Genomic DNA, 16771 nt, shown 5'->3' with positions numbered 1-16771 from the left:
GTGGAGTGGAATGTAGTGGCATGGAATGGGATGCAATAGAATGCAGTGGAGTGCAGTGGATTGGAGTGGAGTGGAGTGGAGTGGAATGGAGTGGAATTGTATGAGATGGACTGGAATGGAGTGTAGTGTAGTTGAGTGGAGTGGAGTGAAATGAAGGGGCATGGAATGAAATGGAATGGAATGGAAAGAATGGAATGGAATGTTGTGCAGTGGAGAGGAGGGGAGCGGAGTGAAATGGAAGGGAAGGGAAGGGAAGGGAAGTGAATGTAATGCAAAGGAATGGAATGGAATGGAATGCGATGGAATGGAATGGAATGGAATACAATGGAAAGGAATGAAATGCAATGGAAAAGTGTAATGAAATTGATATGAGATTGTGCCACTGCACACCAGCCTGGGCAACAGGGTGAGATACTGCCTAAAACAAGGCATGTAATGGAATGGAGTAGAATGGAATGGAATGGAATGCAACGGAGTGGAGTGGAGTGTAGCAGAGAGAATTAGAATGAAGTGGAATAAATGGGATGGAATGGAAAGGAGTGGAGTTGAGTGGAATGGAATGGAATTTAGTGGAGTGGTGTGTTTGGCGTGGAATGGAATGAAATGAAATTAAATGGATTGGAATGGTGAAAGGAACTGTGGGTTGAGATTGCTCCACTGAATTCCAGCACGTGTGAAAGTGTGAGATACTGTCAAATGAAAGGAATGGAATGGAATGGAGTGGAATGTAATGGAATGGAATGGAGTGGAGTGAAGTGGAATGGAGTGGTGTGGAATGGAGTGGAATGGAGTGGAGTGGACTGGAGTGGAGTGGAATGGGATGGAGTTGAATGGAGTGCAGTCAAGTGGAGTGGAACGGAGTGGAATGGAATGGGATGGAATGGGATAAAGTAGTGTGGAGTGGAGTGGAATGGAGTGGAACGGAATGGAATGGACTGGAGTGGAACGGAGTGGAATGGAAGGGGATGGAATGGGATCAAGTAGTGTGGAGTGGAGTGGAATGGAGTGGAACGGAATGGAATGGAGTGGAGTGGTGTGGAGTGTAGTGGAGAGGAATGGAGTGGAATGGAATGCTATGGAATGCAATGGAATGGAGTGTACTGCAGTGGAATGGAATGGAATTAAGAGGACTGTAACGGAATGGAATAGTGAAATGAAATGTGAGCTGAGATTGTGCCACTGTACTCCAACCTGCGTGACACAGTGAGAACCTGTCGATAAAAAGTAATGGAATGGAATGGAGCGGATTGCAATGGAATGGAATGGAGTTCAGTGGAGAGGAGTGGAGTGGAGTGGTGTGGAGTGAAGTGACTTTGAATGGAATGTGACAGAAAGGAATGTAATGGAGTGGAGTGGAGTGGAGAGGAGTGGAGTGGAGTGGAATGGAGAAGTGTGGAGTGGAATGGGATGGGATGGAATGGAATGCGGTGGAGTGGAGTGGAAAGGAGTTTGGTGGAATGCAGTGGAATGGATAGGAAGGGAATGGAGAGGAGTGGAGTGGCTTGGAGTGGAGTGGAATGGAGTTGAAAGGAATGGCATGGAGTGGAATGGAATGGATTGGAGTTGAGTGGAGAAGAGGGGAGTGGAGTGAAATGGAGTGTAGTGTAGTGTAGTGGAGTGTAATGTAATGTAATGTAATGTAATGTAATGTAATGTAATGTAGTGTAGTGTAGTGTAGTGTAATGTAATGTAATGTAATGAAATGTAATGTAATGGATAGGAATGTAATGGTGAAATGAAATGTAAGCTGATATTGTGCCACTGCACTGAAGTCTGGGTGACAGAGTGAGATCCTGTGGAAAGAAATGAATCTAATAAAATGGAGTGTATTGGAATGGGATGGAATGGAATGGAATGGAATGGAGTGGAGTGGATTCGAGTGGAGTGGAATGGAGTGGAGTGGAATGGAGAGGAATGGAATGGGATGTAATGGAATGGAGTGGAGTGGACAGGAGTGGAGTGGATTATAGTGGAATGAAATTTAGTGGCGTTTAGTGGTGTGGAATGGAATGGAATGGGAAGGAGTGGAATGGAGTAGAAAGGAAGGGGATGGAATTGAGAGGTATGGAGTGGAATAGAGAGGAGTGCAGTGGAGTGGATTGGAACGAAATGGAATTAAGAGAAGTGGAGGGAAGTGGAGTGAAATGGAATGAAATGAAATGGAATGGAATGGTGAAATGAAACGTGAGCTGAAATTGTGCCACTCTACTCCAACCAGGGTGACAGCATGAGATCCCGTCAAAAGAAAGGAATGCAATGGAATGGAGTGGAATGGAATAGAATGGAATTGAATGGAGTGGTGTGTAGCCGAGTGAAGTAGAGTGGAGTCAAGCGGAGTTGAATGGACTGGAATGGAATGGGATGGAATCGAATCAAATTGAGTGGAGTGGATTGGAGTGGAGTAGTGTGGAATGGAGTAGAATGGAATGGAATGGAATGGAGTGGAGTGGAATGGAGTGGAGCGGAATGGAATGGAATGGAATGGAATGGAATGGAACGGATTGGAGTTGAGTGGAGTGTAGCGGAGTGCAGTTGAGTTGAATAGAAAGGACTGGACTGGAATGGAAAGGAATGGAGTGGAATGTAGAAATGAAATTTGAGCAGAGACTTTGCCACTGCACTGCAGCCCGTGTGAAAGGGTGAGTTGCTGTCGAAAGAAAGGAGTGAAATGGATTACAATGGAATGGAAAGGAATGGAGTGGAGTGTACTCGAGTGGAGTGGAGAGGAGTGGAATGGCGTTTAATTGGATGGGATGGAAAGGAATGGAATGGAATGGAGTGCAATGGAGAAATGAAATGTGAGCTGAGATTGTGCCACTGCACTTCAGCCTGCGTGAGAGAGAGACATCCTTCCAAAGAAAGGAATGGAGTGGAATAGAGAGGACTGGAAAGGAATGCAATGGCGTGTAGTGGAGTGGAGTGCAGTGGAGAGGGGTGGAATGGAGTGGAGAAGAGTGGAATTTAATGGTGTGGAGTGGAATGGAGTGGAATGGAGTGGAGTGGAGTGGAGTGGAATACAGTGGAATGCAATGGGATGCAAAGGAATAGAGTGGCGTGGTGCGGAGATGAGTGGACTGGTGTGGAATGGAGTGGAATGGAATGGAGTGGAGAGGAGTGGAGTGGAGTGGAATGGAATGGAATGGAATTGAATGGATTTGTATGGAATGAAATGGAAAGGAATGCAAAGGAATGGAATGGAATGGAATGGAATGGAATGGAATGGAATGCAATGGATGGTGAAATGAAATTTGACCTGAGATTATGTCACTGCACTCCAGCCTGTGTGACAGAGTGAGATCCTGTCGAAAGAGGAATGTAAGGGAATGGAGAGGAATGGAAAACAAAGAAATTGATTGGTGTGGAGTGGAGTCGACTGCAGTGGAGTGGAGATGAGTGGAGTAGAATGGAGGGGAATGAAACGGGAAGGAATGGAATGGAGTGGAGTGGAGTGGAATGGAGTGGAATGGTTTGGAATGGAATGGAAGTTAATGGAAAGGAATGGAATAAAATGGATTGGAATGGAATAGAAATGAGTGGAGTGGACTGGAAGGGAATGGATTGGAATGGAATGGAATGGAATGCGCTGGAATGCAGAGGAGTGGATTCGAATGGAACGGATTGGATTGGAATGGAGTGGAAAGTAATAGAATAGAAAGGAGTGGAGTGGAGTGGAGTGCAAAGGAGTGGAGTAGTATTAATTGCAATGGAATGGAGAGGAGTGGAGTGCGGTGGAATGGGATGGAATGAGTTGAGAGGAATGAAGTGGATTGGACTAGAATGGAGTGGAATGAAGTGGATTGGAGTGGAGTGGAATGGAGGGGAATGGAATGGAGTGGAGTGGAGTGGAATGCAATGGAATGGAAAGCAGTGGAATTGAATGGCATGAAGTGGAATGGAATTCAATGGAATTGAAAGCAATGGAATGCAGAGAGTGGGATGGAACGGAAGGGAATGGAACAGAGTGAAGTGGAGTAGAGTGGATTCGAGTGGTGTGGGGTGGAATGGAGCGAATTGGAATAGAGAGAGGTGGAACTGAGAGGAATGGAGAGGCATAGAGTGGAGTGGAATGGAATGGAATGGACTGGATTGGAATGCAGTGGAATGGAATGGAGTGGAGTGGAGTGGGATGGAATGTAGTGGAATGTACCGGATTAGAGTGGAATGGAATGGAATGGAAAGGAGTAGAGTGGTGTGGAATGGAATGGAGTGGAGTGGAGTGGGGTGGAATTGAGTGGAGTGGGGTGGAATTGAGTGGAGTGGAGTGGAATGGAGTGGGGTGGATTGTTGTGGAATGGATGGAGTGGAGTGGAGTGGAATGGAATGGAAAGGAGTGGAATGGAATGGAGTGGAGAGGAATTGAATGGCATGGAATGGAGTGGAGTGGAGTTGAATGGAGTGGAGTGGAGTGGAAAAGAGAAGAATGGAATGGAATGGAGTGGAATGGAATGGAATGGAATGGAATGGAATGGAATGGAATGCAGAGGAGTGTAGTGGAATGGAGTTAAGGGGAATGAAGTGGAGTCAAGTGGAAAGGAATGGAATAGAATGGAATAGAGTCGAGTGGAATGGAGTGGAGTGGAGTGAAGTGGAATGGAATAGAGTGGAGTGTAGTTGAATGGAATGGAATAGAGTGGAATGGAATGGAAAGCAATGGAATGGACTGTAATGGAGTGAGTTGGAATGGAGTGGAATGGAATGGAGTGCATTGGAGCGTAGTGGAATGGACTAGAATGGAGTGGAATGGAAAGGATTTGATTGGAGAGTAGTGGAATGGAAAGGAATGGAGTGGAGTGGAATGGAGTGGAATGGAGGAAAGTGGAGTGGAGTGTAATGGAATGGAATGCAGTGCAGTGGAATGGAGGGGAACGGAATGGAATGCAGTGGAGTGGGAAGGAGTGAAGAGGATTCGAGAGGAATCTAGTGGAATGGAATGGAATGGAATGGAGTGGAAAGGATTGAAGAGGATTCGAGAGGAATCTAGTGGAATGGAATGGAATGGAATGGAGTGGAATGGAGTTTAAAGTAATGGAATGGAAAAGAGACGAGTTAAATGTAATGCATGGAATGGAATTGAATGCAACGGAGAGGAAGGGAATGGAGAGGAGTGGGGTGAAGTGGAATGGAATGGAATTTAGTGGAGTGGAGTGGAGTGAAGTAGTGTGGAATGGAGTGGAGTGGATTGGATTGGTATGTAATGGAGTGGAGTGGAATGGAATGGAATGGAGTGGAAAGGAATTGAAAGGAATGGAGTGGAATGGAATGGAGTGGAGTGGAGCGGATTGCGATGGAATATAGTGGAATGGACTGGAAAAGAGTGGAACGGAATGGGTTGGAATGGAATGGGTTGGAATGCAATGGAATGGAGTGGAATGGAATGGAATAGAATGGAATGGAATGGAATGGAGTAGAGAGGAGTGTAATGGAATGTAGTGGATTGTAGTGGAGGTTATTGGAGTGGAGTGGAATGGATGGGAGTGGATTGGAGTGGAATATAATGGAGTGGACTGGATTGGAATGGGATTCCTTGCAGTGGAATGGAATGCAGTGGAGTGGAATGAAATGGCTTAGAATGGAATGGAGTAGAGTTCAATGAAGTGGAGTGGAGTGGAAAAGAGTGGAATGGAATGGAACAGAATGGAATGGAATGGAACAGAATGCAGAGGAGTGGAGTGGAACGGAGTGGAGTGGAATGGAATGAAGAGGAATGGAGTGGAGTCGAGTGGAAAGGAGTGGAATGTATTGGAGTAAAGTGGAGGGGAATGAAGTAGAGTGCCGTGGAGTGTAATGGAATGGAGTAGAGTGGTGTGGAATAAAATGGAATGGAGTGTTCTGGAGCGTAGTGGAATGGAATGGAATGGAGTGGAGTGGAGTGGAATGGAGTGGAATGGATGGAGTGGAATGGAGTGGAGCAGAGTGAAGTGGACTGAGGTGTAATGGAATGGAATGGAATGGAGTAAAGTGAAATGGAATAAAGAGGAGTGGAGTGGAGTGCAGATGAAGGCAATGAAGTGGAGTGTAGTGGAGTGTAGTGGAATGGAAGGGAGTTGAGTGGAGTGGAACGGAGTGGAATTGAATGGAGTGGAGTGGAATGGAGTTGAATGGAAAGGAGAGGAATGGAGTGTAGTGGAATGGAATGGAATGGAGTGGAGTGGAAAGAAGTGGAATGGAATGGAGTGGAATGGATTGGAGTGGAGTGGTGTGGAGTGGTTTGCAGTGGAATGGAATGGAACGAAATGGAGTGAGGTGGAATGGAATGGAATAGAATAGACTGGACTGTAGAGGAAAGGAATGGGGTGGAATGGAGGGGAATCGAGTGGAATGGAGTGGAGTGTAGTGGAATGGAGTGGAATGCACTGGAATGGAGTAGAATAGAATGAAAAGGAATGGAATTGAGTGGAGTGGAGTGGAATGGACTGGAATGCAGTGGAATGAAATGGAATACAGAGGAGTGGTGTGGAATGGAGTGGATTGTATTGGAATAGAGTGGAATGGAATGGAGTGCAGTGGAATGGAATGGAATGCAATGGAATGGAATGGAGTGGAGTGGAGTGGAGTGGATTGCAATGGAGTGGAGAGGAATAAATTGCAAAGGATTGGAGAGGAGTGGAGTGGAGTGTAATGTAATGGAATGAAGTGGAGTGGAGTGGCGTGAACTGGAATGGAGTGGAAATTAGTGGATTGGAGTGGAATGGAATGGTGTGTAATGGAATGGAATGGATTGGAATGGAGTAGAGAGAATGGAATGGAGTGGATTGGAGTGGAATTGAGTGGAGTTGGGTGGAATAGAGTGGAGGGTAGTGGAGTGGAATGTAATGGAGTGGAGTGTTGTGGAGTGGACTGGACTGGAATGGAATGGAGTGGATGGGAGTGGAATGCAAGGGTGTGTAATGGAATGGAATGGATTGGAATGGAGTAGAGAGAATGGAATGGAGTGGAGTGGAGTGGAATTGAGTGGAGTGGAGTGGAATGGAGTGGAGGGGAGGGAGTGGAATGGAATGGAATGGAATCGAGTGGTGTGGAATGCAATTGAATGGAGTGGAAAGAAATGCAGTGGAATGGAATGGAGTGGAGTGGAATGGACTGGAATAGAACGGAATGTAATGGAGAGGAGTGGAGTGGAATAGTATGCAGTGTAACGGGGTGGAGAGGAGTGGAATGGTATGCAGTGGAATGGGGTGGGGTGGAGTGGAGTGGAATGGCTTGGAATGCATTGGAATGGAATGCAATGGAGTGGAGTGGAATGGAATGGCATGGAATGTTTTGGAATATAAGGGAGTGGAGTGTAGTGGACTGGAATGGATTGGAATGGAATGGAATGCAGAGGAATGGAATGGAATGCAGCGGAATGGAATGGAATGGAATGCAGAGGAATGGAATGGAATGCAGCGGAATGGAATGGAATGGAATGGAATGCAGAGGAATGGAATGGAATGCAGCGGAATGGAATGGATTGAATTGAAATGGCATGGAGTGTAATAGAGTCCAGGGTAATGGAATGGAGTGGAGCGGAGTGGAATGGAATAGAATGGCATAGAATGGAGTGGATATAAGTGGAGTGGAGTAGAAAGGAGTGTAAAGGAATGGAGTGGAATGGAATGGATTGGAGTGGAGTGGAGTGAAGTGGAATGGAGTGGAATGGATTGGAATGGATTGGAATGGAATGTAAGTTAATGGAATGGAATGGAATAAGATGGAATAGAAATGAGTGGAGTGGACTTGAGTGGAAACTAGTGGAGTGAAATGGAATGGAATGCAATGGAATGCAGCGGAGTGGAGTGGAATGGAATGGATTTGATTGGAATGGAGTGGAATGGAATGGAATAGAATGGAGTGGAGTGGAGTGAAATAGAGTGGAGTAGTGTTAATTGGAATGGAATGGAGAGGAGTTGAGTGCAGTGGAATGGAATGGAATGGAGTTGAGAGGAGTGGAGTGGATGCAACAGGAATGGAGTTCAATGGATTGGATTGGAATGGAGTGAAATGGATTGGAATGGAATGGAATGGAATGGAGTAGAGTGGAATGGAATGGAATGGCATGGGGTGGAATGGAATGGAATGGAACGGAATGGAATATAATGGAATGGGAAGAAATGCAGTCGATTGGAATGGAGTGAGGTGGAATGGACTGGAATGGAATAGATTGGAGTTGAGTGGAGAGGAGTGGAATGGAATGGAATGGAATGGAGAGGAATGGAGTGGAATGGAATGGAGTGGAATGGAGTGGAATGGAATGGAATGGAAAGGAGTGGAGTTGAATGGAATGAAGTGGAATGGAAATGAACGGAATGGGAAGGAATGGAATGGAGAGAAGTAGAGAGGAGTGGAATGGAATGGAATGGAGAGGAATGGAGTGGAGTTGAGTGAAGTGGTGTGGAATGGAGTGGAGTGGAGTGGATTGGAATATGATGGATTGGAGTGGAGTGGAATGAAAAGGAATGGAGTGGAGTGGAATGCAAAAGAATGGAGTGGAAAAGAGTGGAATGGAATGGAGAGCAATGGAGAGGCGTTGAGTGGTATGGAATGGATTGGTGTGGAATTCAGTGGCATGGAATGGAATGGAAAGGAGTGAAATGGAATGGAGAGGGGCGGGATCGAATGTAGTGAAATGGACTGGAATATCGTGGAATGGAATGGAGTAGAATGGAGACGAATGGAATGGAGTGGAGTGGAGTGGATTGGAGTTGAGTGGAGTGGAGTGGAATGAAGTGGACTGGAATGCAGTGGAGCAGAATGGAATGGAAAGAAAGGGAATTTAATTGAATGGAATAGAATGGAGTAAAATGGAGTGGAATGCAATAGAATGGAGTGGACTGAGGTGGAATGGAATGGAGCAGAATGGAGTGGACTGGAGTTGAATGCAGGGGAGTGTAGTGGAATAGAGTGGAATGTAGGAGTGGAATGGAATGGAATGGAATTGATGGGAATGCAGTAGAGTGGAATGGAATAGAGTAGAGTGGAGTGGAAAGGAGTTGAGTTGAGTGCAGTGGAGTGGAATGGAGTGGAGTGGATTGGAGTGGAATGCAATGGAGTGGAGTGTAGTGGAAAGGAATGGAATGGAGTGGAGTGTAGTGGAAAGAAATGGCATGGAATGGAGTGGAGTAGAGTTGAATGGAGGGGAGTGGAGAGGAGTGGAATGGAAAGGAATGGAATGGAATGGAATGGAAAGGGAATGGAATGGAATGGAATGGAATGGAATTCAGAGGAGTGGAGTGGAACTGAGTGGAGTGGAATGGAATGGAATGGAATGGAATGCAGAGGAGTGGAGTGGAATGGAGTGGATTGGAATGGAGTGGAGTTGAGGGGAAAGGAGGGAAATAGAATGGAGTAGAGTGGAGTGGAATGGAGTGGAGTGCAGTTCAGTGGAATGGAATGGAGTGGAGTGGAGGGGAACAGAATGGAATCGATAGGAAAGGAATGGAACGGAATGCAATGGAGTGAGTTGGAATAGAGTGGAATGGAATGTAAAGGAGTGTAGTAGAATGGAGTGTAATGGAATGGGGTGGAAAGGCGTGCAGTGGAGTGAAGTGGAGTGTGGTGAAATGTAGTGGAATGGACAGGAATGGAGTGGAATGGAATGGATTTGAATGGAATGGAATGGAGTGGAATCACATGCAATGCAATGGAATTGAATGGAATGGAATAGAGTGAAATGGAATGAAATGGAATGGAATAGAATGGAATGGAATGCAGTAGATTTGAATGGAATGGAGTGGAGTGGATTTGACTGGAGTTGAGTGGAATGGAGTGGAATGGAGTTGAGTGGTGTGGAGTGGAATGGAATGGAGTTGAGTGGAGTTGAATGTAATGGAATGGAGTGAAAGGAATGGAGTGGAGTGGATTGGATTTGAGTAGAGAGGAATGGAGAGGAATGGAGTGGAGTGGAGTGGAGTGGAAAGGAATGGAGTGAAATGGAGTTGAATGGAATGGAATGGAGTTTAATGGAATGGAGTGGAGTGTAATGGACTTGAATGGAAAGGGATGGAGTGGAACGTAGTGGGATGGAATGGAATGGAGTGGAGTGGATGGAATGGAATGGAATGGATTGGAGTGGAGTGCAGTGGAGTGGATTTCATTGGAATGAAATGGAATGAAATGGAGTGTAGTGTAATGGAATGGAATAGAATGGAGTGGAATTTGGAAGAATGGAATGGAGTGGAATGAAGGGGAATCGAGTGAAATGGAGTGGAGTGTAGTGGAATGTAGTGGAATGCACTGGAATGGAGTCAAATGGAATGGAATAGAATAGAATTGAGTTGACTGGAGTGGAATGGACGGTAATGGATTGGAATGGCATTTAAAGGAGTTGAGTCGAATGGATTGGAATGAAATGGAGTTGAGTGGAGTTGAATGTAATGGAGTGAAGTGGAATGGAATGGAGTGGAGTGGATTGGATTTGAGTTGAGTGGAATGGAGAGGAATGGAGTGGACTGGAGTGGAGTGGAAAGGAATGGAGTTGAGTGGTTTTGAATGGAATGGAATGGAGTGGAATGGAATCGAGTGGAGTGTAATGGAGTTGAATGGAAAGGAGTGGAGTGGAAAGTAGTGGGATGGATTTGAATGGAGTGGAGTGGAAAGGAGTGGAGTGCAAAGGAGTGGAATGGAATGGAGTGGAGTGGAGTGGAGTGGTTTGCTTTGGAATGGAATGGAATAAAATGGAGTGGAGTGTAATGGAATGGAATAGAATGGAGCGGAATTTGGAAGACAGAATTGAGTGGACTGGAGGAGAATAGAGTGGAATGGAGTGGAGTGTAGTGGAATCGAGTGAAATGTACTGGAATGGAGTAGAATGGAATGGAATGGAATGGAATTGAATAGAATTGACGTGACTGGAGTGGAATGGACTGGAATGCAGTGGAATGGCATTTAATGGAGTGGAGTGGAGTGGAATGGAGTGGAGTGGAGTGGAGTGGAGTGGAGTGGAGTGGAATGGAGTGGAGTAGAGTGGAATGGAGTGGAGTGGAATTGAGTGGAATGGAGTGGAATGGACTGGAATGGAGTAGAATCGAATGTAGAGGAGTGGAGGGGAATGGATTGGATTGGATTGGAATGGAGTGGAATGGAATGGAGTGGAAGGCTATGGAATAGAATGGAGTGGAGTGTAGTGGAGTGTAGTGGAGTGGATAGGAATTAATTGAAATGGAATGGAGTGCTGTCGAATGGAGAGGAATGGATTGGAGTAGAATGACATGGAGAGGAGTGGAGTGTAGTGGAGTGGATTGCAGTGGAATGGAATGGAATGAAATGGAGTGGAGTGTAATGGAATGGAATAGAATGGAGTGGAATTTAGAAGAACGGAATGGAGTGGAAGGGAAGGGAATCGAGTGGAATGGAGTGGAGTGTAGTGGAATGGAGTGAAATGTGCTGGAATGGAGTCGAATGGAATGGAATGGAATAGAATTGACTTGACTGGAGTGGAATAGACTGGAATGGAGTGGAAAGAAATTTAATGGAGCGGAGTGGAGTGGAGTGGGACTGGAATGGACTGGAATGGAGTGTAGATGAGTGGAGTGGAACGGAGTGGATTGGATTGGAATGGAGTAAAATGGAATGGAGTGGGAGGCAATGGAATAGAGTGGAGTGTAGTGCATTTGAGTGCAATGTATTGGAGAGGAATTAATTGGAATGGAATGGAGAGGAGTGGAGTGCAGTGAAATGGAATTGAATGGAGTGGAGTGGCGTGGAGTGGACTGTAATAGAGTGGAATGGAGTGGATTGGAGTGGAGTAGAATGGAGTGTAATCAAATTGAATTGAATGAAATGGAGTAGATTGGAATGGAATGGAGTGGAGTGAAGTTGAATGGAGTGGAGGGGAGTGGAGTGGAATGGAATGGAGTGGAGTGGTGTGGAATTGAATGGAATAGAAAGGAATTTAGTGGAATGGATTGGACTGGAATGGAATGGACTGGAATGGAATGGAGTGGAGTGGAGCGGAGTGGAATGGAATGGAATGGAGAGGAATGGAGTAGAATGGTATTCAGTGGAATGGGGCGGAGTGAAGTGGAGAGGAATGGAAAGGCATGGAATGCAGTGGAATGGAATGCAATGGAGTGGAGTGGAATGGAATGGCATGGAATGGAATGGAGTGTATGGGAATGGAGTAGAATGGAGTAGAATGGAGTGTAGTGGACTGGAATGGTGTGGAATGGAATGGAATGCAGCGGAATGGAATGGAATGGAGTGAAGTGGGATGGCGTGTAAAGCAATGGAGGGGAGTGGAGTGGCATGGATTGGAATGGCATGGAATGACGTGAAGTGGAGTGGAGTGGAGTGTAATGGAAGGGATGGGAGTGGAGTGGAATGGAATGGAATGGTATGGAATGGAGTGGAATTAAGTGTAGTGGAGTAGAAAGGAGTGGAATGGAATGGTGTAGAATACTGTGGAATGGAGTGGTGTAGAATACAGTGGAATGGAATGGAGTGAAATGGAATGGAATGGAGTGGAGTGGAGTGAAGTGGAATGAAGTGGAACAGACTGGAATGGGTTGGAATGGAATGGAATAAAATGGATTGGAATGAAATAGAATTATGTGCAGTGGAATGGAATGGAATGCAATGGAATGCAATGGAAGGCAGAGGAGTGGAGTGGAATGGAATGGATAGGATTGTAAAGGAGTGGAATGGAATGGAACGGAATGGAATAGAATGGAGTGGAGTGGATTTGAGTGGAGTGCAATGGAGTAGATTGGTATTAATTGGAATGGAATGCAGAAGAGTGGAGCGCAGTGGAATGGAATGGAATGGAGTTGAGAGGAGTGGAGTGGTTTGGACTGAGAGGAGTGGAGTGGAGTGGCATGGCGTGGATTGGTCTGGAATGGAGTGGAATGGAGTGGATTGTAGTGGAGTGGAATGGAGAGCAATGGAATGGAATGGAATGGAGTAGAGTGCAATGAAATGAAGTGGAGTGGGGTGGAATGGAATGGAATGGAAAGAAATGCAGTGGAATGGAATGGGGGGAGTGGAATGGACTGGAACATAACGGAATGGAGTTGATTGGAGCACAGTGGAATGGAATGGAATGGAGAGGAATGGAGTGGAATGGAATGGAGTTGAAAGAATGTGGAGTAGAGTGGAGTGGAACGGAATGCAATGAAATGCAGTGGAATGGAATGGAATGGAGTGAAGCGCAATGGAATGGCAAAGAATGGAGTGGTATGTAGGGGAGTGAAGTGGATTAGACTGGAATGGAATGGAGTGTAGTTGACTGGAATGGAGTGGAACGGGGTGGAATGGATCAGAATGGAATGGAATGGAGTGGAGTGCCGTGGAGTGCAGAATAGTGGAATGGTACGGAGAGCTGTGGATTGGAGTGGAATGGAATGCAAGGAAAATTGAATGGAGTGTGGTGGAATGGTGTTGAATGGAATGGAGTGGCATTGAGTTGAATAGAATTGAGTGGAGTAGAATGGAATGGAGGGGAATGGACTGGAATGGAGTAGAATGGAATGGAGCGGAAAGGAATGGAATGAAATGGAATAGAGTGGAGTGTAGTGGAATGGAGTGGAATGGAGAGGAATGGATCGGAGTGGAAAGGAATGGAATGGAGTTGGAATGGAATGGAGTGAAGTGGAGTGAAGTAGAGTGGTATGGAATGGAATGTGTTGGAGTGGAGAGGAGTGAAATAGAGTAGAACAGAGTGCATTGGAAAGGAGTGGCTTGGAATGGATTGGAATGGAGTGAAATGGAGTGGCATGGAAAGGCATGGAATGGAATGGAATGGAATGGAATGCAGCAGAGTGGATTTTGGTGGAGTGGAGTGGAGAGGAATAGAGTGGAGTGGAGTGGAAGAGAATGGACTGGATTGGAGTGGAACGGAATGGAAGGGAGTTGAATGGAAAGCAATGGAATGGAAAAAAATGGAGTGTAATTAAGTGGAGTGGAATGGAATGGAGTGGAGTGGACCTGAATGGATTGGAATGAAATGGAGTGGAATGGAATGGAGTGGTGTGGAGTGGAGTGGATTGCATTGGAATGGAGTGGAATGGAAAAGAATCGAGTGGAATGGAATGGAATGGAATGGAATGTAGTGGAGTGCAGTGGAGTAGATTGGAATGGAATGGAATGGAGTAGAATGGAGTGGAATGGAATGGAGTGGAATAGAGTGGAGTGTATTCGAGTGTAGTGGAGAGGAATGGAGTGGAATGGAATGCAATGGAATGAAATCTGAGATTCTGCCACTGTGCTCCAGGCTGAATGACAGAGTTAGATACTCTCGAAATTAAGGATTGGAATGGAATGCAGTGGAATGGAGTGGAATGGAGGGGAATGGAGAGGAATGGAGTGGAGTGGAGTGGAAGTGAATGGACTGGATTGAAGTGGAATGGAATGGAAAGGATTGGAGAGGAATGGAATGTAATGGAGGGGAGTAGAGAGGAATGGAGTCGAGTGGAATGCAGCGAATCAGAGGGTAGTGGAGTGCAGTGCAATGGAATGGAATGGAGTGGAGTGTAAAGGAGTGGAATGGAATGGAATGGAGTGGAGTGACAAGGAGTGGAGAGGATTGGAGAGGAATGGAGTGGAATGGAACAGAATGCAATGGAGTGGAGTTGAATGGAATGAAATGGAATGGAATGGAGTGGAGTTGAATGGAATGGAATGGAATGGAATGGAAAGGAGTGGAGTATAATATAATCGAGTGGAAGGGAATTGAATGGAATTGAGAGGAAGGGAATGAAGAGGAGTGGAGTGGAATGGAATGGAATGGAGTGGAGTGGAGTGTTGTTGAGTGGAGTGATGTAGAGTGAAGTGGAGAGGATCAGAATGTAATGGAGTGGAATGGAGTGGAATGGAAAGGAGTGGAGAGGAATGGAATGGAAAGGAATGGAGATGAATGGAATGGAAAGGAATGGAGTGGAATGGAATGGAGTGGAGTGGAATGGAATGGAAAGGAATGGAGTGATATGGAATTGAAAGGAATGAAGTGGAATGGAATGGAGTGGAGTGGAATGGAATGAAATGGAGTGGAGTGGGATGGAGTGGCATGGAATGGAGTGGAATGGGGTGGAATGGAGTGGAGTGGAGTTGGATGGAGTGTAGTGGAGGACTGGAATGGACTGGAATGGAATGGATTGGAATGGAATGGAATGGAGTAGAATGTAATGGAATGGAATAGAGTGGCGTGGAATGGAATGGAGTGGAGTGGAGTGGAGTTGAGTGAAGCGGAGTGGAATGGAGTTAAGAGGATTGGAGTTCAATGGAATGGAGTGGCGTGGAATGGAATGGAATGCAGTGGAATGGAATGCGGTGGAGTCTAATGGAATGGTATGGAATGGAGTGGAGTGTAGAACAATGGAGTGCAGTGGAGTGGAAAGGAGTAGAATGGAATGGAATGGAAAGGAAAGCCATGGAATGGAATGAAATGCAGAGGAGTGGAGCAAAATGGAGTGGAGTGGAATTGAGTGGAGTCTAGTGGAAAGGAGTGGAATGGAATGGAGTAGACTGGAGTGGAATGGAACGGAGCGGAATGGAATGGAATGGAATGGAATGGAGTGGAATGGAGTGGAATAGAATGGAAAGTAATGGAGTGGAATGGAATGTAATGGAGTGGAATAGAATGGAAAGAAATGGAGTAGAATGGAATGGAATTAGGTGGAATGGAGTGGAATGGAATGGAGTGCACTGGAGCATAGTGGAATACAATGGAATGGAATGGAGAGGAATGCAGTGGAGTGGAATGTAGTGGAATGGAGTGGGGGGGAGTGAAGTGGTGGGGGGTGGAATGTAGTGGAATGGACTGGAATGGAATGGAATGAAATGGAATGGAGTAGATTGGAGTGGAATGGAAGGATTGGAGTGGAGTACATTGGAATGGAGTCGAGTGGAATGGAGTGCAGTGGAGTGGAATGGAGTGGAGTGGAGTGGAATGGAAGGGAATGGAGCGGAATTGAATGTAGTAGAGTGGAATGGAGTAGAATGTTAAGGAGTGGAGTGGAGCGTAGTGGAGAGGAATTGAGTGCAATGGAGGGTAGTGGAATGGAGAGGAGTGGAAAGGAGTGGAATGGAATTGGATTTAATGGAATTTAGCGTAGTGGAGGGAACTGGAATGGAGTTGAATGAAATGGAATGGAAAGGATTAGAATGAAATGGAATGGACTGGAGTGGAGTGAAATGGAATAGAATGGAATGGAATGGAAAGGAATGGAAAGGATTGGAGTGCAGAGGAATAGAATGGGACAAAATGGGATGGAGAGGATTGCAGTGGAGTGGAGTGGAGTGGAATATAATGGAATGGAAAGGGATGAGATAAAGTAGAGTGGAGTGGAGTGGAATGGAGTGGAGAGGAGTAGAACGGAAAGGAATGGAATGGAGTGGAATGCAGTGGAATGGAAAGAATGGTACTGGAGTGAAGTGGAATGGAATGGAATGGAGTGAGCTGGAATGGAGTGGATTTTAATGTAGCGGAATGGAGTGGAATGGAGTGGAGTGGATTGGACTAGAATGGAGTGGAATGGAAGAGAATGGAGTGAAATTTAATGGAAAGGAATGGAAAGGCATAGAGTGGAGTGGAATGGAGTGGAATGGAGAGGAGAGGGATGAAATGGAATTTAATGGAGTGCAGAGGAGTGGAATGGAACGGAGTGGAGTGGAATAGAGTGGAGTTCAATGGAGTGTAATGGAATGGAATGAAGTGGAGTGCAAAGGAGTGGAGTGGATTGGATAATGGAGTGGATTGGAATGGAATGGAGAGGAGTGTAATGGAGTGGAATGGAGAGGAATTGTTGGTAGTGGAGTGGATTGTAATGGAATGCAACGGAGTTGAGTGGAATGGAGTGGA

The sequence above is a fragment of the Pongo pygmaeus genome, chromosome 17, assembly GCF_028885625.2.
Source record: "Pongo pygmaeus isolate AG05252 chromosome 17, NHGRI_mPonPyg2-v2.0_pri, whole genome shotgun sequence".
Taxonomy (NCBI): domain Eukaryota; kingdom Metazoa; phylum Chordata; class Mammalia; order Primates; family Hominidae; genus Pongo; species Pongo pygmaeus.
The sequence above is the reverse complement of the archived record's forward strand: the minus strand, read 5'-3'. Positions refer to the sequence as shown.